Raw genomic sequence first — 16562 nt, 5'->3', positions numbered from 1 at the left:
AGAATGATCCTGGGAAGAATTCTTGCAGAGAATTTTCCATAGATATTTTTCTTTCAAAGCATCTTTGGTTTCCCACAGAACATCTCAGTTACAAGGATTTGTGGGTGTTGGCTTTGCCTCAGTGGTATCGTGCTGTGCTTTGGCTGTGCAAGACAAAAACCTGTAGGAAGAATGATAATAAAATACTTTGAAATGGAAGCACAAGTCTGATGAGGAGCTGCTGAGGGAGCTGGGAGTGTTTAGCCCGGAGAAGAGGAGGGTCAGGGGAGACCTTGTCCCTCCCTACAACCACCTGAAAGGAGTTTGTAGCCAGGTGAGGGTTGGTCTCTTTTCCCAAGTAAAAAGCAATAGGATGAGAGGAAGTGGCCTCAAGTTGTGCAGGGGGTTAGGGAGTGGGTGGCAGGTTGGATTGGATTGGGTATTAGGGAAAATTTCTTCCTCAAAGAAATGTGAAGCATTGGAACAGGCTGCCCAGGGCAGTGGTGGAGTCCCCATCCCTGGAGGTATTTAAGAGATGTGTAGGGGACATGGGTTAGTGGAGGACATAGCAGTGCCTTGTTAATGGCTGATTTGATGATCTTGGAGCTCTTTTCCGAACTAAATGATCCCATTATTCTAAGAAAAACAATGAAATTATTTTGAAATGGAATTCTTTATCTTTACAATAATCAGATTTGTCATTGCTGCAGGCCAGCAACTGGCCTTCAAAACTAAAAATAGGCTAACTGATGGACTCAATGATCTTAAAAGTCTTTTTCAACCTAAATGATTCTATGATTTCATTTTGTCTTTAGTCATACATTAAGATCTCTCTTTGTAATGTTCTGTGAAATTCAGTAAAATTCACAGATAACAGAGGCAGGGGTTTCTCTTGTCTTCTGTAAAACATGTAGTTGACAGAATCATACAAATAAATAATAATTGCCCTTATCTACATGTTCCCTTATTAATATTATGAAGTAGCTTGTAATAATACAATGATTAGCACATTTTTGCCTAAAAAATTCTTTTTAAAGGGAGACTGTAAGCTGAAAATCCCCTTAGAAGTTTTTAAACAACAAAATGAATGATTGAAAAACCCTTTTTAAAGTACTTCCTTGGCTCTGCATTTCTGTTAGTGTATTCCTTTAGTTATTTAACAGAAATCAAGAAATTCTATTCTGGGTGTAGGTGATTGGTATATCACGATTCTTGTTTTCCATATCATAATATCACACTCTCACAGATTGCAGAGATTATTCCAGACTCTTTTCTTCTGCCACCCTCTGCAAAAATTACCTTGAGCATCAGGGAATTGCTTAAAGGGAGAATAAGTTCTTGGGCAATTCTGTGAAAATAAAACTAGCCAAAACTGCCCTGTATCTCTTGCCACTATGTCTGTGTTATGGACAGGTGGCAATCACAAAACCACCAGATAATCTTAAATATTTAGATGGAAAGCAAAGATAGTCATTGTATCAGATCAAAGGAATTGCTTGGAGAGAGATTGATGCTGCAAATAGCCAGTAGGAACTGGAGAAATCACTTTACTCACAGGTGTGCTCTGCTGGGCACCCAGGACGTGGCAGCTGCGCGGGTGATGTTTGAAACGAGGAGGGTGTCATGTCTAAGGACCTCCGTGGTTCTCACCTGCCAAACTAAGGTTGGCCCAGCCTTGTGCAGGGGCCCAAGGTTTATAGCAAATATCTTTCAGAAATGCAGCAGTTATTCTGAGCAACCTGAAAAATGTACCTTGAATTGTTATGCCTTTGGTATCTGCAGTTTTGCTTACTGAAGCAATTCCAGTGTTGTCTGCTCAAGGTCACAGGGGTTTTGTTTTTCATTTTTGTTCTGTAGCTTTCTATATTGTTTCCCTGTCTTGTGCTGAATGGAAGTCAATACCACATAACAGATTAATTTTTTTTTTTATATTTTTTCTTCCCAAAAACAGATCAGAGAAAATTTTTCCTTGTGAATCTGCAGTAAGTGTGCTGCCCTGTGGCTCTGCAGGGGCTGTGGCCAATGCTGGGCAGGACCCTGTTTCAGCTGTAGGAAGCCAGGGACACTCTCCTTGTTAAAGGGTGCCATGGCTCTAAAAGCAAGTTTGGTGCTGCGACTTTGGGGGTTGAAAAGTGTGTAGGAGGATTCCATTTCCAGCCTTGGACCAGCAGCACACAGGGTGACTTCAACAGGGGTAACATAGCTTAAACCTTAAAAATGTTTGCAAAGAACAAACTGAGGCTTGTCTGCCAGCTTTGTTATTGCCATGTTAAATCTGAGTTTAATTTTAGTTATTAATAGTACATCAGATGGTACTTTCTCGATGTGCAACTGCAACAACTTGTTTTGGAAAATGATGCAATATTCCTGTGTTTTTTTCATTTTTTTTCCTTCCAAAGAATGAGATGCAGTTGTTCTAACAGCCTCTGGCAATTTGGAGAGGAACAAGCAGGTGTAGTTTGCTTTGCACATGTTCCTGCTGTGTGCAGGGGTTGTTTACTGCTCAGCTGAACAAATTGCTGAGTGTCCTTCTGGATGTCTCGAACTGTTTAGCAGAGAAATCAGAAATTATGTTGCTAGGACTTTTGTTTTTCAGTACCTGTGAAGTCAAACAGGGTCAGTGCCTGTTGTTTCCACAGAATCATGAAGAAAAATCCCTTCTGGCATCATTTCCACAGAGGTCTGTGTTGTTTCCTACTCTGATCAAGATGAAGGACTTTTCTAAGTGCTTATATATTTGCTAATAATCAGTCTCCATAATAGAGGTCTGCAGACTTTTATTCCCTTTCATAGCTGATTTGGTTAAACTGTTTACTTTGGGATATTTTTATCTTCCCATTACTGTTCCCCTTTTTTATTTTTTTTAAGTGAAGAAATGCTAGTCTTGGAGAGTTTAGAAACAAATAAATTATACTGTATTTCAGAGTCAGAGCAGAAGTGATAGCTGGTTGCACAGTTTTGCACATAAATTGGGTACTTTTCCTTCTCTTCTGCACTTGTTTTTGCTTTTGGAATGATTGGATCAGGTACCTTTTATGCCAATTGTCCTGAATTTCTCTTTTTTGGCCCAGACCTGTGGCAGTTTCAAAGTGTCTTTCAGCTCTGGAGAAATGCAGTTGGCAGGTGCAAATTGCAGCACCACCATGACAGGCAAATGCTCATCATTGTATGAGCTACAAAGCTTTTAATGTTGTTAAGAGAGAAAAAGAAGCACTTTGAGAACTGCTGCTGTTGAGCAGAAATACTGAGGGAGGCCAAGGCTGGATGGTTCTTGCCCTGCCAGAGGTGGGGAGATGCAGGGGGCTCCCAAGGAGAGCTCTCTCCAATCCTATGGCACTCATGCAGCAGCCATCGAGTCATGGGGGCTGTGAGACAAAGAAGTATCTATTTCCTATAAAATCTTTATTTTTCAGTCTGCAAATATTGTGCCTTTTTTTTTTTAACAATATAATACCCCAAGTTAGTCTGGTTGAACATCCCTAAGAGAAGAAAAAACAATTTTCTCTTTTCTCTTCTGTCCTTCTTTACAGCTATTTTAACTATTTTCCCTGCACAGTACTTTTATCTTCATATTCCAGTATGCATGACTGAAAGTTTGGGTGTGTTATCCCAGGAACACGTACTAAGGGACCTCTACCCTCAGGAATTGGGTGTGTAAATAAAATATGATGGCACTTTCTGTAAAATGGAGGTTGGGCAGGGACACATTAAATGTCTTTCTTGAAGTCACACTGTCAGTATGACAGATTTCAGTTTAGGAGAGTGGCATTTTACAGCATCCACCAATTCATTTGTTCCTTAGTCTGTCGGTATCAGTCAGGCTCCTATTGGCAAGGAAAGGGGATCAAGGGAAAGCTCATTCAAATAAACTCCTGTGAGTACAGCAATAGCATGTGCTTGGAGGATGTTTCAGCCCCAGCCTGAAGAGATTAATCTGTGAGAAGCTCGAAAACTAGACAGAGTAAAGGGAAGAGATGGATTCCCCAGCCTGAAGCTGTGCAGTTGTGCTGACCTAACCTGTAAATTCGATGTGTCTGTTGATCCCTGGTGACAGCAGGGCAGGTGATCCATGTGTCATCCCTTGACATCCATAACTCCAACAGTAACTGCACTGATAACATCCATGTTATATTGCAGTGATGGCCAGTGGGACTTGTCCTCATGTAGGAACTGGGCTGGGCACTGAGTTCTGCAGGATCAGCCTTTGAAGTACTTAGAAACAATCTGTGGGAAAAGTAAACCCATAATTTGAGAGATCAGTGGTCTGAATCTTTTCTTTGAACTAAACCAGCTGAAATCTGTTATTGTGATGTGAAAATCCAGTGGGAGTGATCAGCCACAAGGTCAGCTGGTTTGGGGGTTTGTTACTGAGTTCAGCCAGAGTTGACACCTTGCTGGATGAGCGTGACAGAAAAGCATGGATGATGCTTTAGAGGTGAAGAGTTTTAAAGGATTTGTTGAATTTATTTTAGGGGTGAGACTAAGAATACGAGATAATAATTAAACAGAAGTAAAATTAAGATGGAAAAAATACTGTGAAGCATAATGAGGAAGAGAATGATACAATTCTGTGGCACTTGATAATTAAACCCATGCTGTGGGGGGATTTAGAGAACCCCTACATCTTTGTATAGGGGTTATAAGTCCTATCACATTTATTAGAATGTTTCAAAAGTGACATGAGGAAGTGCTATTTTTTCTCTTCTTTTCAAACAGTAAGGAAACTTCTGCCCTGCTTCAGCTAGATCTGAGAATGGTGTCAAAGAACTGCCAGTGACAGAGGTTTTATTCTTAATTTCCAAGCAGGAGTGTTTATTCTCAGAGACTTTCCAGCCCATTTGGATGAAGAGCAATCTCTCCAGATGGCAACATAGATTTGTCCAAGGACTGGAAAGCAAAATCTCTTTCTTGAAAGTTCCAACCACGTTACAGTGCCTTGTTCAAATCCTTAATTTCCCTTAAGACATTTGTCAGAACATAGACCAAGGCCTGGCTTTCCTGTTCAGCTCTTCTCTTCCTTGGTTGCTGCAACTGACATTACTGTTACTCTCCCCCTTAAAACAGCTGTTTTTGCTTTCCTTCTGTTGAGTACAGTTTGACCATTTTTGTTTATCATACAAACCTCTTGAGGCTTTTATTCAGCCTCTAAGGAACTTTAAATCTGATCCTGAAGTCTTATGCTGTTCAGGTATTAAAATTCAGATTAGGAAATGAATAAATATTTTGCTATTTCATTTATCATTAAGCTTTAATTTTACTTTTTGCTGTTTTGTTCTGGTTCATATACCCTTCCAAACAGGTTATTCTGCTCTTAAAGCTCATTTAAAATCAGGTTATCTTTTTTTTTTTTCCAAAAAGAAATATTGACATAATCATAAAAGTAGGGTATTTATGTATTAATGCCATATTTATACCAGTTGATATGAAAATATATTGGCTGACAAAAAGTATGTGCTTAACCCAAGGCATATAGATTTATTTATTTTTTAGCTGAGTTTTCCAGGTGGAACATACTAACTAGCTGCTGGCTCAGTATGAAATATATACACGTGACATTCAGCATTAGAGCTGGGTGAATTACCTGTGGTAAAAGACTTATTCATTGCTCTGGGGAATCTAAGAATCAGGAGGAAAATGGGAAGATCGAAAAAAAAAATGACAAACCCCAGCTTTGAACACGTATATCTTGTTGAGGAATAAATTATGCCTCTCCTACAATCTAATAACCTTTTTTTATGAATTTATGGGACTCCATATGGAAAATAAAAGGCAGTTACAGGTCAACAGGGAGAAATTTTGGGCACAAGAACTTCATTAAAGAGAAATGCTTGCAACTTTTCTTTTGCTGCTTTCCTAAAATAAATATGAGCAGAACAGTTGTCTGAGGGAAGATATCCACTCCTAAGGTATTCTTGACTCCATATTAACAATTCCTTTCCAGTAGGAATCTTGAGAAACTTGTAAATTACAAAGTTGCCTGTATTGCAAAAATTAGGATGAGAACTGAGAACAGAAATGTGTGATATAGAAATATCTGGGTGGAAGAAAGAACAAATGCAAGAAGTCTGCGACCTCTGTGCACAAAGGAAGCTGAGAAGGTTCACAAACACTCACACATAAATTCATAGTTAGAAATAGCTTTCTGTTTTTTCTTCATGTGCTTGTCTGTCCAACTATAATTATCCATCCTCCTTTTTCTGCAATTACATGCTGTATAATGTTTAGCAGCTATTCCAAGAAGCAGCTTATTCCTGTGTGAAAAGATTTAATTAAACTTCCACTGAAATAATTAGCGAGGGTATCTCAAAAGGCTTTTTCAAATCAATAGAGTACTGAGGACCAAATAGAGTTAACACTGTCATCAAAGATCAAAGTCACCAAAGAACGTGACTGAAAATTAAACCCCCAGCAACAGTTAATGAAGAAGCACACTGAAGCAGTTGTGATCTTCTGCCTCTTGGGTCCTACCTACAAATTGATTTGACATGGAAAATTTCCCACAGGAAGCTTAAAAATAGTAAATTTCCATTAATTACACAGCAAAAAATGTTCTTTCTATAATTTATAATCCATTAGGAAGTTGTTTGTTTTTTTTTTTTTGGTTGTCTTTTTTTTCCATTATCTAGGTTTTCTGCTTTGCCGATGGAGATTGGCTGGAGGTTGGTTTGGGTTGTTGTGTTTTCTGTTGCATCATGTAGAGGGAGGTACAGAAAAGGAGCTGAGGAAACTTAAGTGCCTGAAGCAGGAGGCTCCTTGGGCACAGCAGAAATCTCAGGCTGGAGGCACGTTCTTAAATATCTCAGATCTCAGGAGGCCAAGACACCAGCTTTTCCCAGTAATGTGTAGACTGTCTTTTGCTTCAAGTAGGACATTCTTATCCCTTTGTGGGGGATAATTTGTATTATGAACTAAGTCCTGCCTCTGTCTAGGGACTGTGCCTACATAAATTGAACCAGCGATTGATTTTGCAGGACGCAGATCAAGGTGCTTTATTCAGCAATGCAGGGTGCAAGGTCTTCTTCACACTAGTAACGTGTTGAGCAGAGCTGCTCTGGGAGCAGTTGGGGTCTGCAGAGCCAGGGGAGTGAGTAGGAGACATGGTTTGCTCTCCCCTTGACCTCAACTTGGGAGGTTGCTCTGGTGAAGATAACTGCAAAAGGAAATGCTCAAAAGTCTTGAATTGTGTATCATTTTTTCTCAAGTGTTGACAATTTATGGCTCCCTGGGGTTCATGGCCACACAACAGCATCTAGGGCATAAACTTGGCAGGATTTCAAACTGGCTTTTTATACCTGTGTGAGACTCTTTAGAGCTACAGTATCAAGTGTGGAAAACATGGTTTAGCAAATGATGAAGTCTCTGTGGCCTCAGGTCACAAGGCAACAGTGCAGGGTGGTTCATGGGGCAGGACTTCCCTGCAGGTGGGAAAATATGACTGGCTGCCCTGCCCAGTCCCTGTGAAACCGCTGGAGTGGGTCAGTGCAAGGCAGGATCCTGAGCCAGCCTGGCTGGCCAGCAGGTGTTTCTGTCAGAGCATCTCAGATGCTGTGACCTCCTTGTTCCACTGGTACATTCAGTCTGTTGTGCTGCTGTGCCAACAACTGGAACAACTGCTGAATTTTTATAGTATTTATATCTGAACTCTGATGCTAAGGAGTGCATCCCTGGGTAGAAACATGATTAAAATATCAAGAGCTGCAATGAGGGAAGGGGTTTAATGGGTATGTGCTGTGTGTCACAGGTTTGTCATCTCTTTTGAGCTGCACTGTGCTTGGGTGGAACTGCGAAGAGCTGAATAATTTATTCAGAAAGTTATGCTAACTCTGTATGGCACTGAAACACTGAAGATTAATAAAAATGTTCCTTCTACAGCCATGCCCTTACATGAGTCACTCAAGCCTTGCTGAATATGCTGAGCACTCAAATGCAATATTCTGTGCCTGCAGGATCAGGATGCCTCCAGTGTCTCTGCTCTGCAGAAAAATAACTCCTTTAAAGCCTCCTTAAGAATTTCAACTAAATAATTAACATCAGGAAGCTATGTTTTTGCTATGAAGATAGGTGTGTAGATATGTGAGTTTCTACATCTGTATATATACATAAAAATAAAATTGAGACCAAACTGTAAGCAGTAGGGGAAAGCTGGGACTAAGTACAGTCCGTGTAAATGTGGTAGAAAGTTACTGCAATCTAACAATGAGTGAGTTCCCAGTGAATTAGCACCTTCAGAACCAGCCAGTGATGAAAAACACCTAAAAAGCTGGGTTTGAGTTTTAATTTTGAAGTGGGCACAAAACTTAAGCTTAAAAATTAAAGTTGTGGTGAGTTACAATATCAACCAAAATTGCTGCTCTCGATGGAGGTGATGCTGTTCTCCTGCTGCAAGGGTGTGTGCCTGCCTGCAGCAGCAGGGAATGAACCTCTCCCAAAACAGAGTAAGATCTTTGTGTAGAGCAGAATCCAGTGAGATGTTTATACTCAGTGTGTTTGTTTTGAGCATGAGATTTTTGGACATCATTCTTTGGGTCACTTTCATTTCCATTTCTGTTTTTCTCAAGCATTTTTCTAAAAGCCAAGAGCACGTGTTGTTACTGTACTGTACAGTGTTAAATATCATAGTCTTTTTTGCACCCTTCTAAATACTGACAAAGACAAACCTCTTTTGTAATAAAGGGTAGTAAGTAGAAGGCTTGAACCTCTTAAATTGTCATGTGTGTCATGCTTTTACAGTGATTACATTTTAAGCTGTTCTTCTTCAATATACGTGCAAGGGTAAGTCAAAGCATTGACTAATGAAATAAGTATTCAGCACAACTCTCGTGCAATATAGGAGTGGTAGTAGAGACAAAAATTGTTCACTTTTGAAGGTGAAAAACTGATCCTGTTAAAAAGCCTTTACTGCTGAGAATCCTCACCCACATTCATAAATTGAGTTGAATTCAAGCAGAGGAGGCTGTGGTGTGTGCTCTTTCAGAAACGAGATATATTTTTAAAAGACATTTTGAATATATATCTGAACTAATGCCCCATAATATACCTAATGCCTCTGTGTCTATGGCACTGTAATGAAGTCAGTTCTTTAGATGCTTTTTCTTCTAATACCCTTAGAATGATTACTTTATGGTCTTATTCATGTGCAGCCTCATACTTGAGCAGGAAAATAAGCCCCTCGAAGTTATTTGGCCTAATCCACTATTTTAAAAATTAGTATTCAAAAAGAAATGATATTGTTTGATTTCTGAGTAGTTGATACACATTCTCACAGCTGTCTGACACATGGTCTTCCCATTTAATGCTCTACAACATGTGAAGTAGTTGCTGTGCAGTTGAAGATTTTCCTCTTCCAGGAATCCAAGGTGCTTTGCAATTTATTTTTTTTCCTGGGTATACTGCTGGAATATTTAGGTATAAGGTCTAAAATGGGCCTTCTGACAGTAGTAATTGGACAGGATGGAGACTTGATATTTACAGAATAAAGAAAATGACATCTGCCTAAATGACAGTGGGAAAAGAAGAGGATTTAAAGAAAATTCAGATTTTTGTTCTCATTTCTTAATTTGGAAAAAATCATGGGAGAATGTGGCAGTCACATCTGTAATCACACTTAGTAGATTTATGGATACCCACAGTGTAGTGCTCTTTCATTAGGGCTTGTATGTATAACAAAACCATTTTCCTAAATGCCCCTTGGATAATTAAATGAATGTCTTTGCCATAGTAGGCTTTGAATAATGCTAATATCCTGGGAGGTTGTCATCCCTTCCAGCAATCACAGTCATCATCTTCAGAGAATGAAAATATACTTAAGCAGCAAACCATGCTGCTCTCTGTGATGAGCAAGGGAGACAGCATGTAGGCATTGTATCAGGCTGGATGAGGAACTAGTTACAGTGAACTCGTCCCTTCAGTGCTGGGAGTTGAGGACTGCATGTGGAGTCAAGGAACGGGGAGGTTGGTGGGTGGGAACAGTGCTTGGAGTAAGGTTGGTGTTTCTGGGTGGTGCTGCTCAGTTGTTACTCTACATTGTGCTCATTTGTAATGAATATTCTCATTTAAGGAGTATTCTTAGGGCAGTTGCAGCTCCTTGAGGTACAGGAACTGTGGTAAAGTGTACAGAGTCATTTGAATTGGGTTAACCACAGGGTGATGGGCTGGATCATCCAGGACTCACTTCTCACAACATTATTATAGGTCCACATTTCAATGACTTCTTAACAGAATATTGGGTTTTTTTTAAGATTCTCCTATTTACTAAAATGGACAGAGTAAGGCTAGCTGGACTTGTTGTAATGACAATTTACTAAATAGCATTAAAATTGCATGATGAGATCTGTAGCAATTGATATTACTGCTTTACCTGGGGCTTCAGTTGGTGATGTGCAGTCTTATTAGCTTATTTCCTCCCAGAGAGCTTTAAATTTGGCTGAAGCTCTGTTTATTTTGCCATTTAAATGCTTTTCCCCAACACTTGCTTCCCTGACAATTGTTCTTAGTCATATCCATCATCAAAGGATTTTAGAACAATTGAAACTAAATCTCTGGGTGATTTTCTTTTCTGTTCTTTATTTTTTTTTCCATTTCAAGCTGTTGCTATCAATACTGATTTAAGTATCTGTCCATTTAATTTCTTTGCTGCAAGTACCTTATATAATAGCTTACCACTGTGTAAATGTAATGATTTGTTATGTCTTTATACTGCCAGAAGTTTACCTGTCTGGGACCACAAGTCTGACTGATATTGTTTTTTAAACTGTTGTCTTCATGCCATAAAGCAAAGAAGCACTAGAAAATGCAAGAGTTTAGTCACAGTGCTCCAGGCAAGAGATAATGGTACACACACTGGGGAGGAGAAAGTCTTCCAGGGAATATACAGGCAGATCAGGTCACTGAAGTCAGTATAAGCATTCATAAATGCACTTGCAGTTACAGTGCTTCTGACAGGAACATGCTTGAGATTATGTCTCCAATTCACATGTGGTTTGCAAACTGTTAAGGTGTGGGATGCAGGCTGTGGGATGCCTAAAGGCAGTGAGATGCAAACCAGAATAACCTCTGACCACAATACATCAGGATTTTGGATTTTTGCATAAAGTGCTTAGGTTGGACATGTACTACAGCATATGTCTGAGCAGTCTGTGGCTGGTGAAAGAGTCTGTGTGTGCTAGAGATGAGTGGGTTAAGTTTTAAAGGACAGAGGGTTGAGATGTGAGCAGAGGAAGACAAGATATGATCAGTGTAAGTCTTCTTTCAAAAAGTTAGCTATAGGGAAAATGTAAGTCGTGGTGAATGAGTTTAAGATGACTTAAGACTGCTGTCAGTCACCCAGTGAGGGTGAGCTCCAGGAACAGCTGCTGCTTGTTCTCTTTGTGTGTCTCTGGAGCGAATCTTATGCTCTCCATAGCTGCTCTGTAGAGGTTTCTTCTGAACCCACCTGCCATTGTGCCTGCTGATTGCAGAGAGGGGTGTGGGACTGTGGGTGAGGTGGTAGCAGTGTTTTAGCAAACAAAACTTGAAGGCAATTTTTTTTTTTTTAATTAATAAAGTGTGTATCTGTATGACTAATGGTCCAAAGAGAGAGACCATTTTCCTGCAAATTCAGTTATTCCTTTTTTTCTCTCCTCCAGCAGCCTTTAGGTCAGTCCAAGTGGAGAAAATATTCACAGATGAAAAGTGATACTTCTCAATATTTGGTGGCCCAGATAGCAAACATCTGTAAGCAGAAGTAAATAAAATATATTTTAAAGTTACCATAGGAACTATTTTAATAAGTAAAATGAAATGTGAGTCTTTTGATTTATTTTAAAGAGCTTTAGAAGAGTTCATAATTCTGGGGAGGTCGTGATCATTGACTTCTTGATCCATTGCTCTTTTGTCCTGTTGGAACCAGAAGAAGGAAGTTTATCCTAGTGAAAGAGTCTGTTTTGTGAGAAGGTTATGCTTCACTACCACCTGGAGACAGGAGCAAGGACAAGGAAGCCATTAGCACTCCAGGACCAGGGGCATAGGGCATCTAGAGACAGCTGGCATCTAAAAATATCATTTAGAGAGATGAGATACTGGGACAACCTGTATTTCCTTTTCTATACTCTGAGTGCCTGAGGGACTATGTAACAGGAATCTGTGTACTGGCAGTGTAATTGTAAAAGTGGGAGAGAATGTACAGACTTGGAGAAGTAGATGGGATAGAAAGTGAGATTGTAGTTTTTTAAATTTTGTGGAATGATGATGATGAAATCCACAGGCTGTTCCTTATTTTCACGAACTAGTTCATCCTTCCATAGGAATAATCCTTTTAAAAATACTCTTCTTGGAAAACCCCATTTCCAGCATGCAATGGAAGTTATAAAATAAAGCTAAGGGGAAGTTCCATGCTGGGCACAGCTAATGTTTGCCTGACATCAGTGATAAACAGACAGAAAGCTGTGTTCATGCATGAAAATTGTCCTTCTGGCTTTGATTACTTTAAAAAAAGTGTTCTTCAAAATAGCCTAAAAAGTCCTTTTCCCAGGAGTCTGTGGAGTTTGCATCGCAGTCTGGCACTGGAGATTCAAACCCATAGAGCAGAGCACATTGTGTGAAATAATTGGAAAATGGAGCTTTGTAAAAACGTCCTTTGAAGCAATGTGGAATTGGCTGGTTGCCATCTATTTGCTTCAAAGTTCTCCAATTGTTTAAATACCACCTTTACAACAACAGTGCCATTCACTCGACAATTTGTCTTTTTATTGCTGATAATAAGCACATTGGATACAAAAATACCCACTCTACTTGTGATCATCAAACTTTAGCTGGATTTCAGACAAAGAATTTGGCAGATCTCCAGATAAAACATTACAGAGCAGCTCAAGCCAATGTTAATATTTGTCGCTTATACAGTTTGTGCTTTGAAATCTCTGTTGCTTCTGACACGTTCAAAAATAACGAGCTATTTTTCCCCTAAAACACGATCTGAAGTACATCTGAATAGAATATTGCACTATTTTTGTGTGGGGATATATCCTGTGGAACAACAAAGTCTAAATATTATAGTGCAGGAAAGTTTTATGTCTTTGCTCTCCCTGCAGCAGTTTGCAGGGCGCTGGTGTAGCTCAGGCTTGGTCAAGGCTCAGCCAAGCTGTCCTGTTCCAGTTTGGAAAGGAAGGAGTGGACTTGCCCATCTGTTCCCCCAGGCAGAGCTGTGCCTGTGCAGGACTTGTGTGGGGGTATTACTGAGGGTAAAAGCATCCAAAGTTGAGTTACCTGTGCTGCGTTTTCCTGAGTGCAAACCTGGCCTTTGACTCAATGGAAAAATTCTCAGTCTCATCCCAGGCTTTCAGTGAGCTCTGTTCACATAAATCAGTTTGTCTAAAGGTGTGTAGTACTCATCAAGCAAGCATCTGTTTTGTGGCTTCAGTGGGCTGAGCCATGTATTTAAGAGATACTCAGGTGTGGAAGAGGCTGGTAATCTGGTAATTTGAACTTCAGTCTTTTTGCTGTTTTGAGACACCCCTGGTTTCTCTGTCTTTGAACGTTACAAATGTAACTCCTGATTTATTACTTCAGTTTCTTGTAGTTTATTAAATTTAAACTATACCCATTTAAAATAAATAAAATGCAGCAAACCCCCATGGATAAAGTTTTGCAGAGCTGTTTTGGATATGATAATCCTGACTACGAGCCCAGTGAGCAGCACTGCAGAAGTAGTCCAAGGACTTCACCTACTTATTTTCAGAAAACACTGGGATATACTGATTTCTTAATCACTCTGAATGTAATTAGCAGTAAAAAATAAATGTACCTGATTTCTGATCATAAATCCATACTTAATTTACGGGATATTTTAAAGCTGCACGTTTGAAGGATTAGAGAGTGGAAAAAAAGCAGCATTGTTTCTTTATCTTCAAGCCACATGCAAACTGTGGCATCCAAGAACTGTCTTTTTGATAAGCAAAGCATAGCTTATCTCTCAATTGAAATATACATTGTTCTTCCTTTTAAATATATTCTAGGATTCAGATTAATTTCAGCTGTTCCCTTTCTCCCTTTCTCACTCTCCAACTTCTTTTTGTTTTTAACATGCAGAGAAAACGGTTTGCTTCAAAATATGTATCTTTTCATAACATAAATTCAAGGAGTGGATGGGGAAAGATATATGCTTGGCTGAGCTAATGAGAAAATGACTCAGTCTGTGTGTCTAACATCTCCTTGTATCACATAAAGTGGTTTACAAAGAAAAATGGATTTTGTTTTAAATACTTGGAGTCGCCACAATAACTGATCATATTTGTAGATTGCAATGGACCTAAAGCAGCAACAAACCACGAGCCCTACTGCCTGTTGTCTCTGAAGTTTATAAATACCAAAAGCAGCTCAGTAACAAATCCTTGATTTGCATTTACGTAAGACGTATTTTGGTGACATCAAAAATCTTAATTGAAGGAAGAGAGCTGAAATGCAGAACTGTAACCATATCACCCCTCCCAGGAGGATATTGACTACTTCAAATATTGCCCTTGTATTTACTGAAAGCAAGGGGGAGAAACTACTTGGTCCTGTGAAAGCAAAAGATATTCAGCCCAATATTTGACACCCATGCTAAAATTTCCCTCCCAAGCAGACCCATGATTCTTCTATCAGAGGTTTTATTAGAGACCATCATTGCCGTTTTTATTGGCATTCCATTTTAAATGGAATCAGCATGATGAGTGTGTTTCCAGTAAGGCCACATTTTTTGGTTGCTCATAGTTCTTCCCGTTCCCTCCTCTCATTAGATACTGTATTGGGTGAATTTAGTTTCTCTTCTGTGTGGTCAGATTCTCTGCTCCTTCTTTACTCCTTCTGTAAATGAAGACACCTTCTTGTCTGCAGGGAAGTCTTGTACCAGCCTCTATTATTTAGCATTCAGGTGCTCTTGATGTAACATGGAGTGTACTAAATCACCGACACTGCTTGGTTAAGTAAAACTTAATGATTGTGGAAAATTTCTAAGCTTGGAAAATGGGAGGAAAAAACAGTATTTCAGGAAATATCTGTGTTGTTTCTCTTCCTCGGTAAGGTTTTTCTATCCCTCTAGCATATGCTGTAAAGAAAATCTATGACTATTTTTTAGTTGGAAAATTATTTACTTCTAGTTATTTCTAAGCCAAGTTCCCTACGGTTGGTTCTTCATCATGATACATTCATTTTGTGCAATCCAAATGTACGGTTCCAGACATATATTTATATATATATGTTGATTTATGAACTTAGTTTTAATTTGGTGGTCTCCTTTCTTGGATAATTTTTGCGTGAGAAAATTGCTGTAGGGTGACCTGAATTTTTAATCTTAAATTGCTTTTTATGCTGCTTTAGTTCTACTAAGGCAAGAGCTGAATTAGTGTTTAGATAAATAGAAATTTGACTGAGTGTTGTTTTGTTAACCTCTTATTAAGTAATTGAAAATGTATTGAAATAATCTACTTTTGTAAAACATTGTAGGGAATTACATTGCAGCTTTATTAGCTTGAATTCGACTTACACTAACTTGTGAAACCTACTGCTTTTTTATTGTACTCTGAAGAAGAAATTATTGCAAAAATTCTTATTTAAAATTGATAAAAGCGAAAGTGACTATGCTTTAGTAATTTAAATTATCAATTTTATGCTTTCAGTTTATCCAAATAAGCTGAGATTGCCATGAACATTTGTCAATATGTGAATGTGACAGGTGAGAGAGATTTCCTGCATTCTTTCAAAATTAGATGTTATTGCTCTCCTTTAAGTGTGACTTGTTAAAGACAATTTTCATTACTGTAATTTTTCTTCTGCTTTGCTTAGTCTGTAAGTTAAACTTACTGCAGCCATCTGTGAGTTTAGAACTTAATAAATTAAGAGCAAAATAGAAAAGAACTGTTGATGAGAGAGCAAATGCTTTGGTATGTACACAACAAGGATACAACTAATAACTCCTCTAACGCTGTGGTTTGGATTTGGTGACATTTGAAATAATGAGCCAAATATCTCTGAACATTTATATTTTGTAACCTCTGAGGGGGTAGAGGGGACATGACTTTCTGCAGTGGTATTTTTATGTAAAAAAAAAAAAAAAGAATTGGTAGAACTAATAATAATAAAAAAATTGGTAGCAGATAATAATAATAAAAAAGTGTTAATTTTCAGTGGAGATCCTTCCTGCAATTTTAGTGTTCCACTCTTTACAAGACTTGCACATTTTTATAGTATCGTTAATGTGCATGAAAAAATACGTGTAACTTTTGGCATAGGTAATAATTTTTATGTCCTTTTAATTTCCTGTGCAAGAAAGAAGGTGATACAATTTGGGCTTGCAAGTGGGGAGGTCAGGGACTGACTGGAGGAGAATTTAGGTGGGGTTGGTGACCTTGATATTTGACCGGGAACACAATTTTAAAAGCACTCAGCACCCAGCCCTCCATTCTCCTCGTTGGCAGGTCAGAAATGAAGCCAGGCTGAGCATATCTAAACCAGATCCTTTTTGTTTGGTGGCAAATTCCAGTATCAGGGGAACCCTTTCTCCAGACCTCCTGCTAGCAAAGCTAATCCACTTAAAGAGTCAGTCCCCCAGCACATCCAGCACATCCCTGATG

The sequence above is a fragment of the Manacus vitellinus genome, unplaced genomic scaffold, assembly GCF_001715985.3.
Source record: "Manacus vitellinus isolate BGI_N305 unplaced genomic scaffold, ASM171598v3 scaffold_12_pilon, whole genome shotgun sequence".
In the NCBI taxonomy this organism is placed as follows: Eukaryota; Metazoa; Chordata; class Aves; order Passeriformes; family Pipridae; genus Manacus; species Manacus vitellinus.
Note: the sequence above shows the minus strand (reverse complement) of the source record.